The 17846-nt window shown below is 38.7% G+C and overlaps 1 protein-coding gene across 2 annotated transcripts in view; it reads left to right on the top strand.

Annotated features, from left to right (window-relative positions):
- The window catches only part of LOC149185993 (DNA-directed RNA polymerase subunit beta (DUF616)), a 109988-nt gene that overhangs the window by 8505 nt on the left and 83637 nt on the right, over positions 1 to 17846 (top strand). The window lies entirely within an intron of this gene.

Genomic DNA, 17846 nt, shown 5'->3' with positions numbered 1-17846 from the left:
AAATGTGAGCTAGAGAGAGAGAGATATTCGTCCTTCTTCTTTGTCCTTCTTGTCCTTCGCTTGGATACCTAGAAACTTCTTTCTTATGTGAGGTCGAATGGTGCCTTTGTGGAGGAGGTTCAATGCCTTTATATAGTGTTCTACCTTCGCAAATGGGTGTGTCTCTTCACTAGCGCTGACTTGACTTGACGAAGGCCGACTTGACTATTTTGGAGGTAAAAATTAAAAATTCAAATTTCGAAATTTTCTCTTTTAAATCTGACATGAAGAACATGTCTTCCAATAATCCTTTCAAGGGCTAAATAATTAAAATGGCATGAAGAACATGTCTTACAAATTCTTCATACATTACTAGGGCTAAAAATATAAATTATGAACACTGACCATAGCTAAAAAAATTCAACACTCTTAGCTAGGAAGGTATTCATAATGGCTAGACGAATGTTCTTCTTATGAAAAAAATTCTCTAAGAAAAGGTTATAACAAACCATCACCATAACTGGGTCACAATTGTGACACATGGTAATCCAATGGAGTTGTCTTTAGTGCGACTTTTTGGACTTTCCGGTGCGGAATCTGGCGGAAAAATTTGAGGTGAAATCTTGATTTGTGTTATTTAAACTGGTTTTTTAACTGCATATTTGGATTCAACACCCTGAAAAACCCCTAGGACACTTTGATTGTGCAGGGATTACCCATCAAGCTTGTGATTTCAATAAATTGCTGCCGGATTTTAGAGAAATTTAACTAGAAAAACTCACTGGAAAAGCTTCCAAAAAGTAGCACTACAGACAACTCCGTAATCCAATAACATCAAATCATTTACCATAATTCGGGTTAGCACTTCAAACCTATGGTGTATCGTCACTAATTCGGGGTCAATGCTTCAAATGCACGGTAAATCCACTGCATCAACTAATCCCATCATTCAGGTTAGTACTTTAGACCTATGGTGTGTGCTCACCATAATTCGTGTTAGTACTTCAGACACATGGGATACCATTTAGCATACAACTAGTCACCATAATTCGGGTCGGTACCCAAATAATGGTGAATCGCCAAAGGCCAAACTCTAGCAGCACAATCCATGGGCCGATGCTAAATGAATATGATGCTCTAGGACCATTCCTCCTAATTTGGGTCATATATGACATATGAAGAATGTCAGTCCTGTGCTGGACCATCCTTCCTAATTTGGGTCAATGTACTTGACACAGGGATAATCTCCCTAATGCGGGTCACAATGGTTGACACATGGAAAATGTTTGTCCACGATGCTATCTTATCAATGCTCCCTCTCAATGAGAGAGGCACTCTCCACAAATCCAAGCTTATATTTGAAGTAAACAAACTTCGCTCGGGGCAAAGGATTTGTAAGAATATCAACAATTTGGTCATCAATGGAGACATATTGAAGCTTCAGTGTTCCCTTCTACACCATGTCATGGATGAACTGGTACTTGATCTCGATAAGATTCGACCTGTCATGGAAAATTGGACTCTCTATTAGCTTCACACAACTTTGATTATCACAATATATCACTGTCGGCTCGAGCACATGATGAAATAGTCCAGCAAATAACTTTCGAAGCCATATTGCTTCACAACTCGCCGAGCTAACATCAATATATTCTGCCTCGGTAGTACTGAGTGCGACAAATGTTTGCTTCCCGCTCTTTCACGAAATCATAATAGAGCCCAAATTGAAGCAACCTGCGGAGGTACTCTTTCTGTCTTCAACACTCCCTGCCCAATCTGCATCTCTATAGCAAACTACATGTCACCATATGAGAAATATTTCATACCAAAGTCAATTGTACCATGCAAATATCTCAATATGTGCTTTGTTGCTATCCAATGCCATGTCTTGGTTCCACTTGAAACTGGCTCAACGTGTTCATTGCAAAGCAAATGTCTGACCTGGTATTAAAAAAATACATTCGTGAGCCAATCAATGTCTGGTACATGGATGGATCTACCAAATCAAACTCAGTGTCTCTCAGCTTTCTCAGATTTTTCACCACAAGAGTCAGCATCGACATACAATCTATCATTCCAAGCTTCTGTAGGATCTTGATGATATATTTTCCTTGACCAAGAAAGATTTTTCCGGGCTTTTACCAATTTGTAGCCCCAAATAGTAGTGCATCAAACCAAGATCCTTCATATCAAATTCAGAGGCCAACTCCCTCTTCAAATAATAAGATGCTCCACACCTATAAAAAATAAGTCATCACAGGTTCATTCTTTTCGACCTTGAAGTACAAGTTTGGATCAACATCACTTTTGGAGAAATCAAGTCTTGTCAGATAATTGTCAATTCGTGTATACCAGGCTCTCGATGCTTGCTTAAGTCCATACAAGGCTTTCTTCGACCTACAACCGTGAGATTCTTTACCATGGACCTCAAAACCTTGATTTTGCTCTATGAACACTTCTTCCTCAATCATGCCATTAAGAAAGGCAGTCTTTACATCCATTTGATGTAAGTTCCAACCCATAGAAGAAGCAATAGAAATCATAGATCTAATGGTAGTGTGCCTGGTAATTGGAGAAAATGTCTCATCATAGTCTTCTCCCTCTTTCTGGGAGAACCCTCTAACAACAAATCTCATCTTGTATATGTCAATACTGCTATTCACTGCATGCATGATCTTGTATACCCATTTGGAGGACACCATTGATTTTCCTTCAAGTCTCGACACAATTTCCCATACATCATTCTTCATAATTGATTTGTATTCTTCCAACATCGCATCCTATCAAACTTGTTGGCTAGCTGCTTCTTCAAAAGTGGAAGGTTTAACATCAATCAAATTAGTCATTAAAGCTGCGTATTTAGAACAATGTTGCTGAAATCACCTTTACTGATATTATTGCTGGTAGTTATCATGATAAATTGGCGAAATCAAAATTATTGCGATAATTTACGGAAATTATCACTAGTCGAATGAAATTATCGCCCTCCTGTTCCAAAATTCATTTTTAAGCGTCCGGGTCTAGTTTTTTTTTATCATTTCAGTTTTTTGTTGGCTGGGATTGAGCTCTGAGAGGTATATTGACCTTGTGACCTGACTATAACCAACGAACAAAGGGATTTTGATAGATTATTTTGCCATTAGCTGAGTATTCGTGGAGTGGATATCTACTCCAATATACCATTTCCACATTTCCAGGGATGTAAACAAAATTTCTCCTTCATTTTCTTTGTTTTTCAAGATCTAGTATAGGGTATGCAATGTTCATTAGATATACTTCTTTTTTCTCTCTTTGATTGGAGGATTTAATACTTATGTAGCTAGGGTATTGTAATTGGGGCATTTTTCATGTTTTTTCAATTTTGTGGATTTGTGTTCTATTTCAAAATTTGTAATTCTAAGTTCCTCTCATTTTTTGTCCCATAGGTTTACAAATTGAATGTGCTCTAGACTCTAGAGTCCATAAACTCTACACATTCAAAGAATTAAAATGCCAAAGCCATTAGATCCAATGTGGGAGTATGGTCTACCCTATGGGGGTCATAATAGAATGAGGTTGAATTGCAAGGCTGCTGATCTCTGCTGCCCACTACCAACTTGTGTACAAGCTTCTCTTGCACAGTCTTCCTCTCACAAGCTCCATGCACAAACTCGTGCTTCTTATTGCTTGGTCTGACCAACTATGCTCACCAAAACAATGATAAAACTTGTGCCTTCGTTCCTCCTTTTAAAGACAATTCGAATGGTTAAAACTAGTGAGTTTTCTAATTAAGGAATTGAACTAGAGCTTTTCTAGTTAACAAAAGTCAACAAAACTAGTTAATTGGATCCTCCTAAAATTTAGGAGGGTAACTCCACTTCAGCTTTTAGTTCCCAATTTGACTCACACTAGAAGATTAAAACTCGACCTTCAACTTCAACATGTCAGTTAACTGCCTCATGCACTCCTAATTTTTAGGGAAACTCTTAAATTTTAGGAACTTGAGCATGCACAATAACTCGAGTTTGACTCCTTGAATTAAGGCACAAATCAAGGAATAAATTTCTCGCTATTATTTTCAACACTCCCTCTCAGTGAAGAAGGGATTCTTGGAAGAACCTCGTCCACTTGGATTTATCTCCAATACAACCAAGTTTTTTGCTGCTGTTGTAGCTACTCCCTCTGAACTAGAAGAATTCCCTGCTTCTTTCTGTGGAACTTACTATGAAGACCCGTTCTTTCCCACCATGCTCTGCGAGTCCACCGCTTTAGGCAAAAGTGCCATGTACCCTGTGTACCTCTGTGTCTGCTTCTCGATGCTGGGAGACTCAACTCTCTTCTGATCTCCCTTGACCAAACCCTCTGCCCACTTGGCTTGAACTTTCTCTATACCTGAAGTCTTTGACTGAGTGGCTGCCTCGACTTGCCCTGGGCTATGCTCCTCATCATCTTGTTGGTCAGCCCAATTGCCAACTAGCTTAACCTGAAAATAAGATACTGGCTGAGTCTCCCTCTTGACAGCTCTATCTAGCTCTCACTCAACCACCACATCTCTACTATGAGAACTCCCTATCTTGTTGCTCAAGGTTGTATCTGTTTCTACTTGTAACTTGTAACTTGTAGAGATTCTTCACCCTCACACCTATCTGCTTCTTACATCCAGAAGCCAAGTGCTGGAGGTACGCCTTACCTCTGTTGAAGATGATATCATAGCCATTGTCCTCAAGGTTGGCTACTGAAACAAGATTTTGCCTCAATCCTAGAACATAAACAACATCTTTGAGATGAAGGGAATTACCTAACTCCCTCTGAAAGCTGACAGTACCAACTCCTCTAACTACATACTGACCATCATCTCCTAGCTCAATCTGAACCTGCATGTTCTTCTCCTTCAGGTGGCTGAAACTCTTCTTGTTCCCGGTCATGTGGAAGGAAGCTTTTGAATCAATATACCACATACTGCTATCTGCCGAGCTTGCCATGCAAGCTATCAACAAAAAATATTTTTCAAACTGGGCAGAAAAGTCATCTACCTCCGCTGATGCAACAACATGATCCTTCCTGACCCCTTCTTCTTACCAGGACACTTAGAAGCATAGTGTCCAAACTCATGGCAATGGAAGCACTTGATCTTACTTAGATCCTTCTTTTTCCCTTCTCATTGGACCCAACCTCTCCTTGGCCCTTCTTGCCCTTAGCCTTGCTACCCTTGCCTGCCAAGGCACAGTTCTCCTTGTCCTTTGTCATAATTGATCTCCCTTCTATGGTTCCTCTTTGGATCGCTTCCTGTATGCAGTGAATCCAAAACCTTTCCCACTTTGGGAAGTTCTCTCCCACTAACATCATCCTGGAACCCTTTCTACGACTTGTGAAGTACAAGTAAGGCAAAACTCACAAGATCATGATTAGATACAACCTCGCCTACCCCACATAGTTCATCTCGTACCTGAGTGAACCTTGACAAATATGGGTCGATGGGCTCATCCTTGCTCATTTGGATGCTCCTCAACTTCTCCTTAAGAGCAAACTTCTTGGTATCACTGTTCCTCTGATACAACTTCAGGATTATATTGTACATCTCATACACTGTCTTCTTCTCATGGATACGAGGCACTATATGATCTTTGATCTCTTCTAGAATGATCCTCTTTGCCTTGATATCACTTTTATTGTGTTGGGCCAATTGCTGGGGGTCTTGAGGTGGTGCTATCGCCTACTTAATGTACTGTCCCACCCCATTATTTTCCAGCACTATCGTGATCCTCCCTTTCCAAGCTATGAAGTTCGATGCTCCCTCTAGACAATGATCTGCTCTCAACCCCTGGTAAGCCATCCTACTTCCCTTGGGAGCTATCTAAAAACTTGCCCACTAACAGTCTTGTAGTCCTTCACAAGAACTGTACTTAGGGCCTCTAAAACTGGCTCTCCTAGCAGACCTAATAGTCCTTCACAGATCTGCACTCATGGCTCCTTTTGACACCTGCTAGCAGCCCCCCTCACTACTCTTAAGATGCCAAACATACATTGTCCAACCTGAACAATATCCACTTAGCAAAACAACTTAAGAAGACAAATACATACCTCTTTTGCCTGAGATTCAACTCGGTCTCGTGCCCTTGGTTCTCAGTTTTTCTGGCCCACTGGCTAGGGCTTTCTATACCACTGCAATAGCCCTCAACACGACCTCAACCCTCCACAACTTCAGCGCTGCCCTTCATCCCTTCTAGCCCTGCATTTCCACTGTACTTGGCCTCCTTCTAGGCTGTTATAATAGACTTGAATTAGCTCAAAATTGCCCTAAACTGCTTTGTCCAACTCGAGGTTACATAGAAATTTGGCATGCTAAACAAAGATATAAGACCTTCAAACTAGCACAAAATTAGCCCAAAACCTCTCCTTCTTCGTTGGCTACCTTCTCCAATAACTCGGCCCGCTGTCATGAGAAAATAGCACCACAAACAATCCCTTTTCCCTCCTTCGCTAGGCTTCCCTCGACTGCAACTATCACATAAGTGTCTTCTACTATGAAGTGTTTTACTTGTGATGGTCTTTATTCTGATCCACGCTCTGATACCATGTAGAATTTCCATGAAATTCTGAGCTGTTGATAAGAACAATATGAAACACACTTTCTTTTCTTACAAACACAAAATTTCTCTACTCAATTTGTAGCAGAATTAGGAACATAAATAAAACAATCACACAATTCAAGACACAATTTTTTTTACTAGAGAACCCAACTTGGAAAACTCTCCACTTGATGATAATTTTATTGATAGAAAAACTGAGCAATTGATATCTTACAAAATACAACTGTTTCGATATGAAATACACACTCGTCTTTCCTGCTTGTTCTAAGCTTGAAACCCTTGCAAGACTGTCGATCTCTGCTGCCCTCTATCAACTTGTGCACAAGTTTCTCTTGCACACTAATCCTCTCACAAGCTCCACGCACAAACTCGTGCTTCTTATTGCTTGGTCTCACCAACTTGTGCGCACCAAAACAATGATTAAACTTGTGCCTTCGTTCCTCCTTTTAAAGGCAATTTGAATGGTTAAAATTAGTGAGTTTTCTAATTAAGGAATTGAACTGGAGCTTTTCTAGATATCAAAAGTCAACAAAACTAGTTAACTGGGTCCTCTTAAAATTTAGGAGGCTAACTCTACTTAAGCTTTCAGTTCCCAATTTAACTCAACCTTCAACTTCAACACATCAGTTCACTGCCTCATGCACTCTTAATTTTTAGGGAAACTCCTAAATTTTAGGAACTTGAGAATGCACAAGAAGGAACTCATGTTTGACTCTTTGAATTAAGGTACAAATCAAGGAATCAATTTCTCGCTATTATTTTCAACAAAAGGAAGAAGCAAGGCTTGATCTTGCAAATAGATCCACAAGCTTCTCAGCAATGGGGGAAAGCCAATCCTTGGGCACACCTTCTATAATGCCTGGCCCTTCAACATCCTCACCTTTCTCCGTGCTAAGATTCGTGTCTGGAAGGCAACCTTCTATTTGGTCAATGGTGAAATCGAAGGAGAAGGAAGAGGCTGACAAAATTGTGGCCAAATGCTTTCTATGGAGTGACATACCATTCAACATTGCCAAGAACAACCCATTCTACCATTCCATGTTTGAAGCTGCTGCCATTGTTGGTCCAAGCTAAAAGGGCCCTTCTTATAATGACTTGAGAGGGCATCTCCCTCAAGGTGAAAAGGCTGATTGTACAAGGAGATTGATTGAGTTGATAGAATCATGGGAGATCACATGATGCACCGTTATCTCAGATGGTTGGACAGATGGGAAGGGCAGGTCCATTATGAATTTCTTGGTTAATTGTCCCAAGGGGACAATGTTTATCAAATCTATTGATGCATCTACATATGTTAAAGATGCACAATTATTATGTGAGTTATTGGATATCTTCATTTAGGAGATAGGTCTGCAATATGCTGTCCAAGTCATTCCAAACAATGTTGCTAACTATGTTGTTGCTGGCAAGTTGCTCACGGAGAGGTATACGAACTTATATTGGACTCCTTGTGCCGCCCATTGCATTGATTTGATGCTAGAGGACGTGGGAAATATTCCTTGGATCAAGGAAATTGTCGAGTCGGCTAGGAGTATTACAAAATATATTTACAATCATACATTTGTTCTAACACTCATGAGATAGTTCAGAGGGGGAAAGGAGTTGGTCCGTCCTGCTATCACACGTTTTGCAATTAAGCTTCATTTCTATTCAATCTCTTCACAATTCAATGTTGGAGTTGCAAAGGATGTTTCTCTTAGATGAGCGAAATTCTTGTATCTATAGCACAAAAGTGGATGGGAAACCCATAGCCCAACTTGTGAGACACAACTAGAGTTTTTGGATGGGAGTGGAGGAATTGTGTGCTATCAGTGAACCTTTAGTAAAGGTTCTTCGCTTGGTTGATGGCGAGAAGCCCACAATGGGCTACTTGTATGAGGTCGTGGATAAGGCCAAGGAAGCTATCTATCAATACTATGAAGACAAGGGGGAAGAAGGATTCACTAGACGAGATGAGATATGGGGTGTGATTGATGAGCAATGGAACAACACTCTCCATCATCCGATTCATGCAGCAAGGATCTACCTCAACCCTACATTCTCTTCTGCATGTAGATTCAAGTTTGATGCAGAGGTTATGGATGGATTTTACCAATGTATTTTGAGGATGGTGTTGACTTCCACTGAATGCAATGAGATTTCCAAACAACTTGAGGTATATACGTTGGGTTCTGGGACATTTGGGTATGATATGGATATTCAAGATAGGACTGCAAGGATGCCAGGTAAGCTGCAAGTAAAATTTATTTCAATTTTCACTTTCAAATTTCAATGTGTTTCCTTTCTTAGTTTCTATGACTATCTATGATTCTATTTGAATTTTGACATTTGTTATTTAATGGAAAATTGAAATATAAGTCATTTATAAGTCATTGTATTTCCTTGGAAATTTGTATCCTTTCCATTTATTTGTTGTAGATGTTTGGTGGGCAAAATATGGTGGAAGAGTCCTAGAGTTGCAAAAACTTGCCATCGAGTGCTAAGTCAAACTTGCAGCTCTTTAGGGTGTGAGCGCAATTAGAGTGTCTTTGAAAAGATACACTCCAAGAAGCGCAACAGGTTAGAAACTTAGAATTTTTCAAATTTAATTTTAATTTTTTTATGTAAGTTCATTAATTTAATTTATGACATATGTGGGACATCATCTTGAATCCCGATTAAATGATTCCTCTAATGATTAATCACAAAATTCTCCTCATGCAGGTTAGATGTCCACTGCCTCAATGACATGGTATATGTCTACTACAATCTCAGGTTATGGGTCAGGCAGATAAACAAAGTACCTGATACAGATGCCATTTCATTGGAGGCACTTGACACCATGAGTCTGTGGAGGGTGGAGACCGAGAGGCCTATTATGGAGGAGGCACCTGAGTAATTGGAGCAAGAGGATGAGGGGGAGGAGGTGGAGGAGGAGGATGATGCTCCACTTGTAGGAGAGACATATATGGAGCAGGGGGAGGATATTGAATTTGAGAGTTGCCAAAGATACGACCACTGCAACCACGACCACCTGCACAAAAGACTGCATCTAGGGGAAAAGGTGGAAGACACCCCACTTCATCTTCTAGATTTTCCCCAAAAGTTTCACCTTCCACTCCAGGCTCAGGCTCAACACATCCACCTATTGCTTCTAGAGGAAGAATGACACCAGTGACCTTTGCCCATAAAAGAGGTAGGGGGAATCGTTGAAACTTGACATTTTAGTGCATCATGATTAGCCTTGTAGGCTTGCAGTGTCTAGATGCCTCATGATGTTCATCTCATGAGATACACCTTTTTGTTTGATGCAATTTTGTTTGATCTTATTAAGACTTGTGACTTAGGAGAGTTAGGACATATGTCATATTTCAGTATCAATGTTTGATGTACCACTTGACATCTTATAAATTTTATATAGTAGTGTTATCTTCATATTTATGTGATAATGTGTTTATTTGATGTTGATGTTGCTTTATAAGTTCAAAAAATTGAAAAAAATGAATATTTTATTTTTTTTATTTTTTAAGTTTCCTGATAATTTCCCCGATATTGCCGATAATTAAAATTTTGGACCCCCGACAATAAATTGCCGATAACGATAAATGTAACATTAATTTAGAATACCTCTTTGGCCTCTTGCTTTCTGTAAAGGAGCCACATGGTGTTGCATGTCCTTTTGGTTCTTGCAAGGTAGATCTATAAGCCATGCTGGCCTCCTTTTGATTTCAGGAACAACAATCATATCCACTAGTTCACTAAGCCCTTCTGGCTCTTCTTGAAGATGTTTGGGATATTCTGCATTATTGGATGGACCAGTAACTTCTTCCTTGGGAACTTCACTTTCTTCACCACCATCAGAATCCATGGAGACTTCCTTGGATTCCAACAAGTCACATTCTCATCAAAGGTCACATCTTTGCTAACTTCAACCTGTCTTTGACCTGGAACATAGATTCTATAGGCCTTGATGACTCACTGTATCCAACGAATATTCCTTTCTTTCTTGAAGGCTCTAGCTTCCTTCTCTTATCTTTCGGTACGTGAATATAAATAGGACAACTGAATATTCTTAAATGACTAACCTGAAGTTTCTGTTCGGTGAAAGCTTCTTCAAGAGTCTTGTCTTCCAAAATTTGATGAGCACTTTTATTTTGATTATAGACAATTGTCATGGATATTTCACTCAATAGAAACATAGGTAGATCTTGATCGTGCACCATTGCCTTAATAGATTCTTCAATACTTATGTTCTTTCTTTCAACAAATCCATTATGTTGTGGATAGCAAGGAATTATTATCTCCCTCTTAATCCCAAATTTTTACAAAAGGCAACAAGTTCCTTGGAAGTATATTCTCCTCCATTGTCAGATCTCAAAATCTTGATCTTCTTTCCCTTCAAGTTTTCAACTTCAACCTTAAATTCCTAGAACTTGTCAATGGCTTCATCTTTCGTCTTCACAAAGTAGATCCACGCCTTATGAGACAAATCATCAATAAAGATTACATAATACAAAGAGCCTCCAAGAGATTTCACTGGCATCCTAAGTTGCACAAAATGCCGAAACGTTTTGGAGTTTCCGAAACGAGAACGTTTAGAAACACTACCTCCCAAAAATGGAAACGTCGGCCGAAACTTCAGCCAAAACGTCATATATGTATATATAAAAATATATATATAAATAAATAAGTGTAACACATTATCTTGCAAGAAAAAAAGGAATAAGACCCATAGATGACAATTTAGAAGGAAAAAAAGAAGTTTATATTAACTCTCATAGATGATTATATGATGGTTGAGTTTCTGCCAAGTTTTGGGTATGGGTTCGGCCCAAAACGTTGAGTTCCTAGAAGTTTCGTGCAACATAGTTGGCATCATACCACATACATTAGAATGAATTATAGATCTAAGACTTCCTTGGATTTACTTTCGCTGCTTGGAAAAGGTTTCTTTACATTATTCCCAAGTGCACATCCTTTACATATTCCTTCATGTTCTTCCTGCAAATTTGGAACACTTGCGGCTGTCTGCTTTAAGGCTAACAAAGCTTTATAGTGAAGATGAGCATATCTTCTATTCCAAAGCTCACATGGATTAATATTATTATGTACAAGTGCTTGAGTAGGTTGTTTCAAAAGTCTATACAACCTTCCTTCATGAACTCCAATTACTCTAGCGGAATCTATACTAGAGCCTTTGGGCCAAACAAGAACTTTGTCATCAACAAATGCTACTCTATCTCCTTATCTTCCAAGCATGAAATACAAACCAAATTCTTCTTCAAACCTGGTACATATAATATGTTGCTAAGATGAACATTATCACTTGATTCAAGCTCAATGGATGTCTTCCCAATGCCTTTGATTGCATAACTGTTGTTGTCTCCAAGTTCCACCTTTTGTGATTATCTACTTTCCGTCATACTTGCGAGGTTGTCTCAATCTCCCGTCATGTGCCTTGAGGCACCACCATCTACTAGCCACAAGTCTTCACTTTCCGCAACATAACCAGTAAGAGTAGATAGGTAGAAGAATTCTTTATTACTTGGATCTTCATTCTTAGGTCTTTTTGGAAGTTCTTCAAAATATGCCGCAGAGGCATGCTGCTTTCCTTTTGTCTTTCTATCATTCGATCTTTCAAGAAAATCGTGTCTAAAGTGACCAAATTTGTGACATTGATAGCATTGAACTTTTGTCATATCTCTCTTTCCGTGTGGAGCATATCTTCTTTCTTTAGGTCTTGTTCTTCCATTTCTTCTTTGAAAGCCAAACTTCTTTCTTCCTCCACACTTCTTGAAACATGTTGCATATGCCTGAGAGTCACCATCTTTGGATGGCTGAATCTTTCCACTTGATATGAGTCTTGATTCTTCTTTAGTACACACGGTCCATAGTTCATTAAACTTTGGAACATCTTTTCTTGCACATATTACTGTTGCAAATGAGTCCCATGATTCAGGTAAACCATTAAGTGTTGTAGTCACCAATTCCTTTTCTGGAATGATTTCATCAATTGCTTGAAGTTGATCTCTTGAGTCTCAATTGAGAAATCCTCATGAAATATGAGGTTATAGTATCATTCCTTTTCATTCTAACATCACGAACCTTATTCTTTGAACTCATCGCTTGACCAATATTGTTGACGACATACAAACCAATTAGGGCATCCTACATTTTCTTTGAGCAGTCAAGATTTGCAATATATGGGATCAAATGATCTTTGATGGAATCTACAATGAAACTTCCAGCTGAAATATCATCTTTCTCAAATTTTAATTTCTCTCCATCCTTTTCAGGTTTAGTGACATTTCTCTTCATCCTTTTTAGGTTCAGTGACCTTGCCTTTCACAGTACCCAAGAGATCCTCCTTTGCAAGGAGAAGATCAATCCTTGTTTTCCAAGCCTTAAAGTTTGTAGCTCCTTCTAATTTGTTTTCTGCCTTCATATGGGAACCCATAGTCATGGACAAGCAAATAGATTGTAGATATAGGTCTTCCTCAAGAGTGGTCTCTTACCAAAACTTCTTCAAGAGTGATCTCAATGTGCGAGGTCTAGAGAGAGAAATGCAACCTAGAGAGACAAAGATCTTCGTCCTTCTTGTCCTTCGCTTGGATGCCCAAAAACTTCTTTCTTTTGTGGGGTCGAATGGTGCCTTTGTGGAGGAGGTCGAATGCCTTTATATAGTGTTCTACCTTCGCGAATGGGTGTGTCTCTTCGTTGCGGCCGAGTTGATTTGAGGGATGGCCGACTTGACTACTTTGGACCCAAAATTCAAATTTCAAAGTTTTCTCTTTTAAATCTGACATGAAGAACATGTCTTACAAAAATTCTTTCAAGGCCTAAATAATCAAAATGACATGAAGAACATGTCTTACAAATTGTTTACACATTACAAGGGCTAAAAATATAAATTATGAAGACCGACCATAGCTAAAAAAATTCAACACGACCTTGTATGATTAGATTCGCAAATAGGTGGTTAAACCATGGGATTAGCTAAATATTCCACTCCATACCTTAGCATATGTCCTTATACCAAAATATTATTCTACATTGTGATTAGAAGAATTAGTGCTTGGTAGTGGGGTGAAGAGAAGACCACACATGGATCTAGAGGTTCATAATGGATATAATCATTTAGACAAAATGGGCTGTGTTACTAGGCCTAGTGCAAAGCCTTACTAGGTGGATCCAAATCCTAGGGCAACAAGAGATTGGATCTAGAGGTTCATAATGGATATAATCATTTAGACAAAATGGGCTGTGTTGCTAGGCCTAGTGCAAAGCCTTACTAGGTGGATCCAAATCCTAGGGCAACAAGAGATTGGTTGCCTTTGTCACATCAACAACCTTTCTCCAGCTATTTGGTGGTGTTTGACCACAAGGGAGGTTTCCCTAAAAGCTCACTTAAAGGATATCCAACTAGAATGGCTCAAGGTGATTGATATGAGGTCTATAAATTGGGATATAGTACCAGCAAGGCTTAGAAGGCCTAAGTAATCTATGCCAAAGTTCAGATACACTATTCTTAGACCAATTAGAAGGCTATTATAAGTTAGGTTTTTGCAGATTTTCAGTGATAAGGTAAGCGATGTGATATAATAGTGAGAGGAAAAGGTCTTTCAATGAATAATCAACTAAGGAGGCAAAATTGTCAAATAAATACCAAGGATTTAGTTTATGTTTGAAATCATGCCTAAACAACAAAAAAGTGATGCATCAACCTGGAAGGTAATGTTTTAACATGCAACAATGCTATATTTCGCTTTTATATAATTTATTAATCCATTTGCTACTTTAAGAGCAATAAAACATCAAACAAAAATTACCTTTTTAGCAAATTTTCGCATAAAACCCTAACCCTAACCCTATATATCTAGGAATTAGATAGGAGGAAAAATTAATTAAAGAAGAGGTTTTGATCAACACTACTACATGTAGTGCGTTGTCCTAAATGGGAAAATGGAGTCTTTTAGGGCTAAATCAGTGAGAATGACCTTGTTGAAGTAAGGGAGGATGATTAGGAGATCCACTTTAAACCCCAGCGATTTCCTTGTGAGGGGAGGTTTTAAATCTAAGGGATGCATACTCGAAGTTCCTTTAAAGGTTTTCAGGAAAACATTTTTACATGTCATAAACAAGCAAGATTTTGAGATAGATTTAGCATTTATAATATGGTATAATTAGAAACCCTATGACATAGATAGAATATACAAAATATAGAAGATTTGTAGCAAACTTACAAAATATAAGGGATGCATACTCGATGCTCCTTTAAAGGTTTTCGGGAAAACATTTTTACATGTCATAAACGAGCAATATTTTGAGATAGATTTTGCATTTATATGATGGTATAATTAGAAACCCTATGACATAGATAGAATATACAAAATATAGAAGATTTGTAGCAAACTTACAAATTTTTTTAAGAGAAACACTTCAAATAATCCTAGGAAATCGTCTCCAAGAAAAAACCATCTCCAGGAGAAACATGCACTACAAAAGATCACATTTTGCTCAAAGAGAAACATGAATACTAATTTGCACTCTTTAGGGAGAGAAGAGTGATGAGTGAGTGGTGATGAAAAGTGAAATAAAGCTACCTCTATTTACATGAGGTATAACTAGCCTTATTTCCACTAATTTTACAAGCAAAGCCTTAAAACAAATTTGCTTTAGTGTTCAGCAAGTGTGAGGGCACAAGCTGACCTCAATGTAGCTCAAAAACTAAACAATAGCGTTGACTTCGACAGCTAGAGGAGACTTGGAGGAGGTTTTGACTTGGTATCTTTGTGGCAGTTTGGTCTTGGTCTCTTCTGATCTGATTCTATAAGAGAAGGATTGTTGGGCTTTCTCCTTGTGGGTTTTGCCTTGGCCTCTTGCCTAATTTCTGGTGTCCCTTGCTTCATTGTGATCTTTATGTTTTGAACATTTGTATATTTGCTTGATGAAGAAGACACCTAATATTCACAAGTAATTATCAAGAAGAGGAATCAAGCATTAAACTACAGTACACTACACTTGGTTTGTCAACATTAATGAAGCTCCACAGCTTGTTCTCCTTGAGAACGTCTGAGTTTCAGACCTTTCACTGCAGATAGTTTGAAGAACCCTCAAGCTTGCCCTCATATCCAACATTAGTAACCATTGTAGAATAAAACCCTCGAAGAGATTGAAAAACTATAATCTGATTTATTTTTGGTCCTGAAACCTGTGTCAAATATCTTTGCTTCGTATTTAGAGTTTAGAGCTTGATACCATGTTAATTTCCTTAAACCGAGTTACAAATTTATTGTCTCAACAAATAATCACAGATCTGAAATAAACAATGCTTTCTAATCTGATTTGTAAGAAGAAATTTTCTGGTTTTAAACTAAATAAACAACAGAAGCAAAAATATTTGAAACCAATGACATGCAATTACATGCAACAAAGAATAACACAGATATACCCTGGAAACCCTAGTATGGGAAAACTAGCAAATGACGGGCATCTTATTTAGCTCCAGGAGAAATATTTTCTTTAGCAGTTAGACAAGAATTTGCTCCGGCAAATACCCAACAAAAGATCTCAGCTCTCTTTCTCTCACTCGGCTCTTGTACGACCCATATGCACAACTCAACAGAAAAATACTTTTGTATACAAAGAAACTCAGCCTGTTGGCCAAAGAGAAAACTCGACCTCTCTGCTGATCTCACTTTCCCTGATCGTACTCCAGCTAGCCCAATCTAGCTTTTCCTTGCTCTCGCTACCAAATACTGCACTGCTTTGAGTCCCAACTCGTGCCAAATCAAATGTGCCTCTCCTTTGGCTCAAACCTCCTATTAAAAAGATCAAACCCTAATCTCAAGCGAAATCCCTAATTTTAATGGTTGAGATTAGATCTCACTTTATTGAGATTGACGACTACGACTTAATCCATCATTGACTTATCTTCCCTTTTTATAAAAAATACCCAACAATTAAATTAAATTGCTGTCTAAAGTCTTGACTTAGGAAATTGATTAATAAAACACCATAGGAGATAATTAAGGTGACTTGCTGCATGTCATGGCACCTTATCCTTGCAGAATCACCTTCCAAGCGACAATCTTAATAGCCATTAGATTTTTCTGGGTTTATAATAGTTGGGTTCAGAGCAGCTTCATTTTCCTATTCCAACATTCCTTGAAGGTTATTTATCTCCTTGGGACTTCTTTCTTTTCCACTGAGTGATATGTATGTTTAGTTACCTTTGGTAAAGGACTTCAAGGGTATCTGTAGAGCCTCTTGCTTAGTAGGTTTAGAAGGCTTGGCTTGTGGGAGCTATGCTACAACCTTTCATCGACATCTTTCTAGGAAATAAAAAGATTGTGATTGTGATTTTTCACAATTGTTGCTGCAGGCCTTCCATGTACCACTTTGGTGCATCCTTCATCTTTTTGTGATTGCTCCTCTGGAGAGTGAGGATAGGTCTATGTCTTCAGGTATATTGGGAGCCTTTAATGGATGGTCCTTGATTTTGTAATCCTTGTTTGGTCAGTGAAGTCTCCTCGTGGGACGATGGGGTGGTTGTCTCACTGGGATGTTATACGCTGCACCCAGTTTCAAATTCCACAGAGGGACACCATGGCCCGTCATACTAATGCTTGAAGGATAGGTGTCTTGTTGGAGTCTAGGATCCCGGCTCCAGTTTCCGGTGGTCTCCAGACGTCTCGGTCCTAGGCTGAACTATGAGTTTCTGATATATGTGACTTGCAGGCGGTTGCATATATTTGGGGAGGTTTCTAGTTCACCATCAACCATTTTGCTTCAAAAAATGGAGATACAATTGGGAAAACTAATGTAAGTCACCCTTTTTTGGACCTGCGTTTTTTGACATTAATGCGAATGGAATTGTTGAGGTCATTGGAGAGTTTAATCTCCACTCAGATTTTCTCGGATGGTAGTGGAGGAATATAAAAGCCTATATTAATAGATAAGGTTTAAACTTGCCCAGAGGGCAAGTTAACAATTTAAAAAATGCTAAAAGGGTTGGGGAAAACCAGGGGACTCAACCTAGACTGGACAATGAATTTTGTCTACGTCATCAGCTGAGATTCGAGAATGACTCAACCCATCAAGAGAAAAATAAGTAAATTCTATGGTGCAGCCATAGAGATGGTGGCTTCTGGCTAAAACCTTCTAGTTTTCCTTCTTAATTCCTTGGAGCATTAGAAGCTGGAGTGAGCTTCTTTCCTTTCGTTACTTGTATTATCAGATGTCATCTCTCAATGAACTAGACATGTAGAAACTGCTTTTCAGAATTACCCTGTGTCTGTTGCTTTTAAGTGTTCAAAT

Source organism: Pinus tabuliformis, chromosome 3_1, assembly GCF_031772625.1.
Source record: "Pinus tabuliformis cultivar Carrire ecotype Pingquan chromosome 3_1, CPIR1, whole genome shotgun sequence".
Taxonomy (NCBI): domain Eukaryota; kingdom Viridiplantae; phylum Streptophyta; class Pinopsida; order Pinales; family Pinaceae; genus Pinus; species Pinus tabuliformis.
The sequence above is the reverse complement of the archived record's forward strand: the minus strand, read 5'-3'. Positions and strand labels throughout refer to the sequence as shown.